The sequence below is a fragment of the Melospiza melodia genome, unplaced genomic scaffold (genome assembly GCF_035770615.1).
Source record: "Melospiza melodia melodia isolate bMelMel2 unplaced genomic scaffold, bMelMel2.pri scaffold_61, whole genome shotgun sequence".
Classification (NCBI taxonomy): domain Eukaryota; kingdom Metazoa; phylum Chordata; class Aves; order Passeriformes; family Passerellidae; genus Melospiza; species Melospiza melodia.
This window is the reverse complement of record NW_026948800.1, coordinates 2,406,023-2,415,766: the sequence shown is the minus strand read 5'-3', so window position 1 is coordinate 2,415,766 and position 9,744 is coordinate 2,406,023.

Here is a 9,744-nt window from a genome sequence, read left to right as displayed (position 1 = left end):
ATTCAGGGAACTCCCAGAGGCTCTGGCACAGATTTGCACCCAGGAGGGCAGCTCAGAGCTTGGAAGGGCACAGCAAGGAGATCCCTGTCTGTGCCCATGATGAGATCTCAGGGAGGGGGCTCAGCTCATTCCCCTTTCCCATGGACTGCTTTGCCTACAGCCCCACATGTGTCAGGGAAGCTTGGACACCCCATTCCCATGGACACACCCCTGCCTGGCAGGAATGCCAAGGGCAGTGCCTGACTCAGCTGCTGCAAATGCCAGAGCCTCCCTGAGAGCAGCAGATAACAGGGTCAATATCAGGGCAGGGCAGAACCAAGAGAAGATGTTGTGTGCCTGAGAGGGCAGGGCAGAGACAGCCGGGCACTCAGGACAGTGTTCCCGTGCCCAGCTGAGCCTGGCACCTCCCACACACCAACAGTGCCGTCCTGCCCCCAGCACTGCTCTCTTCAGCCCCCTCTCCTTCCCTGAGCATCTCCCTGGGCCTGGACATTCCCTCCTGAGAGGAGCTTTGTCCCTGCCAGCACTCACAGAGCCCATCCCAGCCTGTGTGCCCTGGCCGGGGCCCTACAGAAACCTGCCTGTGTGCAGGGCCCTGGCTGGGGCAGGCTCTGTGTGCAGCTGGGCAAGGGCAGCTCAGGAGAGCCCTGCTGGGCCCTGCAGAGGTGATGCTGCTGCAGTCCAGGGCTGAGGAGTGGCTGAGGGCCTTTGGGAGGCTCCCAGCAGAGAGACTGACCACCCAAAGTTACAATTCTGGAGTCCCTGTAAATGCTCAAACATTCCTTTGATGATCCTGTGTGTCCCTTTCAACTCAGAATGTTCTGTGATTCTGGGATTACAATTCCTGTTCTGCTTCTCTCATCCCCCTGTTGACTATAATCAAAACAGAAAAAAACAAAACCCTTGCAACAGTGTTAGAACAGTAAAATAAAAACCAGACATTAATTGGAAGCTTCCAGGTGTCCCAGTGGGGATAGGGCACACCCGGGACCTGATTTCAATGATTTATTAAGGTTGATTAATTAGGATATTTAACAGGAGCATCCAATAGGAGATTCAGGCGCCCCAGTTACACACCACTGGCTCAACCCATTGGAGTAGGTCCAAGGGTTTCTTTGTCTTAACTTTTTGCTTATGACTGCTCACATTCTGGTGAAAAAACAAACTGTTCTTGTAGGTCCTCTTCCTGATAATAAGACTATATAGTATTCCAAGAATGTATTAAGACAGTCAGCTTAGTGTTCTAAAATCTAAGAGAAAGATAAGAAAACAAACTAGAGTTAAAGAAGGATTAAAGTTATATAAGTATATAATTGTAGTTTAATATAGTTAATTAAGAGTTTAATAGAGTTAAGTAAGGATTATAGTATTGTAACTATATAATAGTAATTTACAGAATTATGAATATATAAAAAATTATAAAATGGAAAAATCTTTTTGTCACTACCCCAACTTTCCCATCCTTCTCCAAGCAGGAAATTGAAAACACTCTCAGGAAAGCTCCTGATCTTTCCAGCAATCCCAGGCTTACCTTCTTTGGGAAGTGTCCTCTGGAGCTGTGCCCAGGCTGGTCTGGAGCTGGGAGCAGCCCTGCCCCACCCAGCCCCTCTCAGCAGCAGCCCCTGCCCTGCTCAGGGTGGCTCCTTCCCCCCACAGCTTCTCCCCAGCGCTGGGAGCAGCTGCCAGGGCTGGCTGAGAGCTGTCCCTGGCAGGCAGCAGAGTCCCTGCCCCAGCACAGCGCCCTGGGCTGCAGGACCCTGCTCTGCACAACAGCCCTGGGCACCCCTGGCTGCAGCCCCGGCTGCTCAGCCCTGCAGCAGAGCCTGGCAACAGGAGCTGCCTTGGGCTGTGCCTGGGCTGGGGCAGGAGGGAAAGCCAGCCCTGCCCTGGGGCCACAGCCCTGCTCTGGAGCAGCTCTGAGAGTCCTCCTGAAAGGTCCTCAAAGCTGTGGGATGTGCCAGCTCCAGGAGATCCTGGCAGGAACTGCAGCTTCTCTTCCCACAGCCAGGGAATGACTGTTTCAAACCTGGGCTGATTTCTGCTCTAGTGAGCCCCGGGTGAGCTCTGCTTTGTGCTCCCAGCCCAGGCTGAGTTTAACCCCTCTGTGCCCCTGTGCTGTGCCCGGGGTGGCTGCAGGCAGTGCCCCAGCCCTGCTGGGCTGTGCACAGGAGCTGCTCCTGGCCAGAGCTGTCTCTCTGCAGTGCTGCCCTTGCCAAGAGCTGCCTCTGTGCCAGGAGCCTCTGTGCAGGTTTTTCAAAGGACTTTGGGCTTTGCTTTTGCCTTGGAGTCTCTGAAAGGTTTCTGCAATCATGGCCTCCAATTATCTGCTGTAATTAGTCCCTGGAGAGGCTTTGTCAGTAACTACACTCAATGGGGCTCATTAATACTTCAGGTACTTCAGATTTTTTAAGGTACTTGGTGTTTCCCCTTTGATGCAGACTCTGTGAGAGGTTTGTGCAATCCTGGCCCCAATTTTCTGCTTTAATGAGTCCCTTGAGAGCTTTGTACTGACACCCAGTAGTGCTCATTAATACTTTGAGATACTCAAGGTTTTTAAAGTACTTGGATTTTCCTTTCTACATTGAGTCACTGAGAGGATTTCATGCCATCCTGGCCTCCAATTCTCTCCTCCAAGGAGTCCATGAGGAGCCTGTGTTGGAGATGGACCTCAGAGGGACCCATTCATGCCTCAAGAAACTTTGGGGTTTTTGTCCATCTTTGACTCCTGGAAAGGTTTGTGCAATCTCCTCTCAGGCCCTGAGGTTCCAGGGCTCAGCTCCAAATGCACCATGGGGCACATAATTATCAAGCACTCCTGGCAAAACATGGTTTTGCTTTGATTTCCCTCCACTGTAGTGCAGTTCACTAGGAAGTTCTTTCTCTATTGTTATAGAGAAATACTTCACATAGCTTCTAATAAATCCACATTCCTGTTTTAAGGGTGTATGTTTCTCTTTAGAGAAGAAATGATAGCAGCACTCTGTGACTAATAGACCCAGGGGCTTTCCTAGGGAGGTCTGGCCTGCTCTGAGAAGCTGTGTCTTGAGATCTGACCCAGTGTGGAGAGCCTTGCTCCACATTTCCAAACCCCATCCTGTCTCTCCTCACTCACCTGGGGTAAGCTTAGCTTGGAGAACTGGCTGCAGTCAGGCAAAGAGGGGGTTTTCTTTATTTATTTTAGTAATCTGAAATCCTAAGCTCCCTGATGAAAACAGACACCCTCCTCAAGTGTGTGCCAAGTCCAAGCTGCCATCAAGACCACTCCAGACCTGCCCTGGGCCAGCTGTGAGGATGTGTGGAGGCCCAGGGGCCCACCATCAGAGTCTCAATCCCCCAGACATGGAGGACTGGTTCCAGATAAGAGGAGTAGGCTTTCAGGTTAGGGTGAGATGCTTTCTTCTCCCATTGATCTTTGCAGACATATGATTTATGTCATGTTATGTTACTCCATTGGCCCATTGGCCTAATTACCCTAGTTCAACTCCTATTGCCTACATTTGTTTAGCCCTAGAATGCTCTTCTTTCTCTGTCCCTCCATTGGCCCTAGTTCGCTGTGTTCCTTCACCCTTGTTTCCCTATTGGTTGACCTGACCTCTGACCCCTCCTCTGCACCATTTTCCCCCATATCCATTGTGCCCTGACCCTCAGCTCCACCCTCACTACCCCATATAAGGCCCTGTTCCCTCAGCCTACACCCTGTCTTCATCCCTGGAGCCTGTTCAGCTGTGTAGCCTGTTCCTGTACCAATAAATCCACTTTGCAGGAGATCATATGAAGACCCATCCTGCCTATTCTCTCGGCTTTCTAAGGTAGCAGTGAGCTTTGGGCTCATGAGTGCTGGACGCTCCAAGGGCCTCAGTAGTGCCACAACGCTAGATCTGGCACCCAAACAGGGCCCTGATTCATTGAGGTCCCTGTGAGTTTCTCCAGTGGTGATCCTGCCAGTCAGACATCACTGGAAGCTGTACCCCTGTGGGTCAGCCGCAACACTGAAATGAGACTCGAGTTTTATCAAATCTCACTGAAGAAGAAGTTCACGATCCCTTCAACATCTGTGGGACCAACTTCACTGACAGCCCCACAGGACCACTTTCGCTGAAGATTGTGCCTGTGAGACTGAGAGTGAGTGACTGAGTGGCAGAGAGCTCCCAGGGGTTTGGGCTTTTGATTTTCTGTTCCAGTGGGTGGGAATTCCCTCTTCCATTGGGGGCAACTCTGGGAAATAATCAGTCCCAAGCTGAAAAGGATGTTTTTGTTAAGTTTTGGAGAGTTTTAAATTTAGAGGGGAGTTCATTTTTTGAGGGGAGTTTAAAAGGCATTGTTCATGGTTATTTGAGGAGCTTCCTTATATCTCTGTTGATTCTATCGATCAGTTACCATTTGTGGATGCTGTTGGGAAAAAGCTTTATATTTTACAAACACATAGGGTTTTAAAATATGGGAAATTTTATCTTTTGTTTCATTTAATTTATAGGATCATTTTACAAGTTCATGGTTCCAACCCTTTGTCCTGGTTTATTCAATCCTCCCCCCACATTACCGAACCCATGTTCCCTGAGAACAGGATGGGAGATGGAGCCCACCCTTTGGCACAGACAAGCCATCTGCTACCTGTCATCTCCCCTCCTTTTCTGTTCTCTCCTCAGGGTGGTAGTGGCCATGCTGCCTTGAGATATTCCCTCACCCACATTCCTTCATCCCCTGATCCTAATCCCCCTTCCTATAAATCACAAGATGGCAATGCTCCTATTAGAGAGACCACCATTTTAGATTCCCTTTGGCCTTCATCCCCATTTCCTGCCTTTGCTCCACGTACCTCCCCTGTGACAGGCCCCACCTTGATGTTGAGTTCCAACCCTGGAACTGGACATGGGGCCAACTGGAAGGAAGCCATTTTGGCTACCAAAGGCCTTCAACACAGTGTGTTGCCAGTTGGCTGAATGCCCTACGCCCCTCCCAGCAGACCTGCTTCCTCTGCAGAGGAAGAGAGCAATAGCTTATCTGAGAGTGAGGATGAGCCCAAGGATTCTTGGAAGAGGATGCGGAGCAAAGCTGCAAAGGAGGGGGACTGGGAGGTGGTATCCAAGATTCAGGTGGCACCTGGGCAGTATAAGCGGGGGCCAAAACCTAAATCTATGCCCTATGGATTCCCATTTAGGTTTTGGCCCCTGCTTATACTGCACAGGTGCCATCTGAATCTTGGATTCTCTACCTCCATAGGGAAATTAAGGACTTAGTTAATGCTGCAAAGGACTATGGGAGGAGTTCTCCCTATTTTAAGAATTTGCTGGATGCACCATTTACTGCCCACACGATGGTACCATAAAATTTAATAGAGTGTATAAAAATTATATTGTCACCTGCTGAGTTTATTTTGTGGAAACAACTTTGGATAAATAAATTTAATGAATTGCCAAAAGATTATGTTGAGGAAGAACGGTGACAACACCTCACAACGGACCGCGTTACCAGGGAAGGAGACTATACTAGACTGCAATATCAGGCTGAAGTCCTCCCCCGGTCAATACTGGAAGATCTCAAAGGTGCTGCATGGTGTACCCTCCTCCACCTGACACTTCTACATCCCACATTGACTTCACTGACATTTGCCAGGGCCCAGATGAGAGCTACATCAAATTTGTCGATCACCTTAATAAAGTGCTGGAAAAACAGGTAGATGATCAAAAGGTCTGGAATTATCTCATTAGCAAATTAGCTTTCTGTAATGCCATTATTGAGTGCAGAAAGGTTCTGGACACCCTCCGCCTTGTCCATGAGCCGACCATCACTCAGATGGTTGATGCTTGCATTTGCCAAGCGGTCTCAGACCGTGACTCCAGCCTAGCTAAGGCCACAAGCCAGGGTGCAGTGGAAGCGCTGGTTGCATTAAATGTGCTTCCCCTCAATACAGAATGTAATAAAGGCAGTGGAAACCGTTATAACTGCGAGAAAACTGGACATATAGCAAAAGACTGTAAATACAAGACTAACAACCGTTCTAATTTTTCACCCAGCCCTCAGTCCCAGAGCCATTGCCCAAACTGTTCCTGAAGCCAACAGCACTACCAGACCTCGGGAAACCCCCAGCAGAGCTCAAAATGACCTCAAATATGAAGTTATTCCATCCCACCCTTCCATCAGTGATAGATGTCCTAGGTTACAATGTAAAGATGTGTTCTATTCCAATCCTCAAGAGCTGTTGAAAGCAGGAAGGGCATTGTTTTTTCCTTATCTCCTGTAAATGGGCCAATCAATGCCTTGCCATGTGACTCAAAGATAACTCCCTCTGGGAGCCATTTCTTGACCCACCCCATGACTTATAGAATGCTTTTGACTCATTGTGAGATGCTCCGCCCAGTGGGGAGGAGTTCAGCATCCCCACCAGGATATAATCTGGGGTTTGGGACCGAACAAGCTGCCTTTCCACTGGATTTCCCAGGGAACAGCTGCCATTTCCATTGGATCTTCAGAGGAAGACTACACCCTACTACAGGATCACTGCTTCAACATAACCACATCTGCCACTCCAGGAGGACTGCAGCCACCATTCCAACTGGACTGCTAACAACACGCTGACCAACAGGGTGTCAAGTTGTATTCTGACTTTGTCAATGTTTTTTCTTTTGTATTATTGAATGCATTTTGGTTTTTTTTTTTTTTTTCTTTTCCTAATAAATTGTAATTCTGACTTGGAGTCTCTCACTGGTTTTGCTTTCAAACCAGAAAAAATGGAAAAGCCTGAGCAGATTTCCTGAACAACAAACCCAACTCGGGAGGCACCTGCTCAGTCCAGGCTGCCAGGATTGGTGTCACCTTTCTCCAAGGGAGAGTGTGAGCAGAAATGATCTCTGGGAGCAGAATTCTCCGAGTTTTGCAGCTGAATTCTCTGTCCCTGTCCTTTCCCTGGATCTCTGTTGCAGATGGAGGCTGCTGGTGCCACCGTCACCATTAACATCTCTCTTGAATGCAAACAGATGTTCCCAGTTTTATTAAGCAGGATTTGCCCAATGTTTCTACAAAACTTCTGTATTCCTCATGGAATGAAGGGACCATTTTGACCCTACGAGGGTGACATGGAAGCAAGGAGTCAATTGTGACCCTGGGGTGCCATGGAACCAAGGGGCCATGGTGACACATCAGGGCCATGTGGATTCAGTGGACCATTGTGACACTGTGGATCCAAGGAGACCATGGAGACACTCCCGGAACCTCATGGAACCACTGAGTCCATGGTGACCCAGTGGGGCTGCATGGAGCCAATGGTCCATGGTGACACTGCCCATCCAAGGAAGCCATTGTGGCACTGCGGAAGCTCATGGAGAGAGGGAGGCCATTGTGCCAGTGAAGAACTTCATGGCACCAAATATCCATGGTGACACAGCAGGGCATCATGGGAACCAAGGAACCTCTGTTTGCAGTATGGACACTCATGGAACCAGGGGCTGTTGTGGCACTGCAGAACCAACAGAGCTGCTGGACCTTGTCCCCTGGCCCTGCACAGCTCCTTGGAAGGCATGGCAGGAGCAGCACCCTGGGAGCCTCGGGAATGCCCCTCTGGGATCCATGGCACACACTCCCAGGGGCTGGAATTCCAGTTCACAGCCAGGAAAAGATGTTCCTGCCCTCAAAGGCAAAGCTCTTAAGAAGGAGCCAAAAGCCAAGTGCAGCAAGATCCTACAATGACATTTCACTGCCAGCCTTCATAACTTCACCCATGGTTGTTGTAGCTCATGGATTGGGAAGTAAATCAGGGCAGGATCTTTGGTGGGAGCTGCCCTGGGTTAAGGGAGACACTGAGAGAGAAACAGAGCAGGCAAAGAGAGGCAGGAGAGAAAGGAGGACACCAATACAATCGGCTGAGAAGATGGCACTCTGAAAACAGAACTGGAACTGATGGAAAATGAATGGGACAGAAATCGATAGTTCTGAAAGTTTTATTTACTATCAAAATAGATCACACACACCCAGACCTACACAATCCCAATCCCACACCCTCAAATTTCGATCTCACTTCTCCCAATCTCCTTCCAACACCATCTCACCCTGGAGATTGTGGAATCAACTAGATATGGCATGGGACTGAGATTTTCTGAGGTGGGAACAAGGCAATTTGACATGAATTGAGCCATTTTGGGGTAAAATTGAGGTGTTTTCAGTGGGATTGAATAATTCTGAGGTGACAGACCAATTTATCTTGAATTCTGGAGTGCAAGGATATGGAGAATACTTCCTGAAATCCCCCAAGAACACATAAATCTTCCAGAATATGTTACCAAACCATAAATTCCACCTCAAACACCTGTTAAATAGTAGGATTTTAGATATCCTTCATCAGTTACTTCCTTTTTTGTCATATTTCAGGTGTTTTTAAGTGATAAAGAAAAATCAGAAGAAAATTAGGGCCAAACCAAAAGGATAACCAGCCAGGTGTCATCCCAACATGGATCACAGGAAATGTGGGTCACCAGGGCTCTGACCAATATGGATCCTCCCATGGGGGATGAAGCTAGAGCGGTGCACGAAGCTCTTCAGCAGTTGGAGCACTTGCAGGACTTCCCTTACCGGTGCCTCCAGTGGTGTCTGGTCAAGTCAGAGCTGCCAAAGAAACTCTTCCCACATTGGGGACACTCGTAGGGCCTCTCCCCAGTGTGGATGCGCCGGTGGGTGACGGGAATGGAGTTGTCCTTGAAGCCCTTCCCACATTCAAGGCAGCAGAAGGGCCTCTCCTTAGTGTGAATCCACTGGTGGCCGAGGAGATTAGAGCTGGTCTGAAACCTCTTCTGACACTTGGGACACTCATAGGGCCTCTCCCCAGTGCGGATTATTTGGTTGATGATGAGCTGGGACCTACGACTGAAGCTCTTCTCACATTCCCCATACTTGTAGGGCATTCCCAGGTGTGGATCCTGTTGCCTTCTGATGCAACGCAAGGCGACCTGGTTCTGTGGAAACGGCACGGCGACCCAAACTCTCCAGGGTCACTCGGGCCAAGAACACACGCAGACACCAGTATGGTGGACGGTTCAAGACCTTTATTGTCCCGCCTCGTCGGGTTTTATACTGGGAAAGTTTTTTCTCTACGTCAGGGGGTCTTACCTTACTGTAATTGGTTAGTAAGGAGTCGAAAGTTACTATGTTAGGGGGGACAACATTCTTGGGTGATGCTTTATCACTAGGCGTTAGGGGGAGAGGAATCCTGCTGCTTTCCGTGACATCGCGAGATTTTCCGAGCGCCTGACCCTATCTACTACATCTCCCCCCCCCTTTTTCACAAATGAACTAAGTAGTCATATACATAGGTACTGAGATGAGGCATGGGGTTGTTCACAAAGAAAGGGGTTTGGTAAACCTGGGTAGAAAATCTTGTGACTGGCAGTGTTCCCTGGTCGAATTCACAGCAGCTGCTGCCGGCCTATGAACAGGATGTTAGCCCGTTCTAGGTGGGTCTGAATGAATGAGACCAGCTTGTTCAGCAGGCATGGTCCGAAGGTGACAGCTGAAAGTAGCATTGCCAATGGACCTATTAGGGTAGAAATTAGGGTGGTTAGCCATGGTGATCGATTGAACCAGGACTCGAACCAACCCTGTTGGGCTTCCCTGTCTTTCTGTCTCTGATCCAGTCTGTTTTGGAGTTCTGCCACGGAGTCTCTCACGACTCCCATGTGGTCTGCATAGAAGCAGCACTCCTCCTTCAAGGCGGCACACAGGCCTCCTTGCTGCATGAACAGGAGGTCTAGTCCTCGC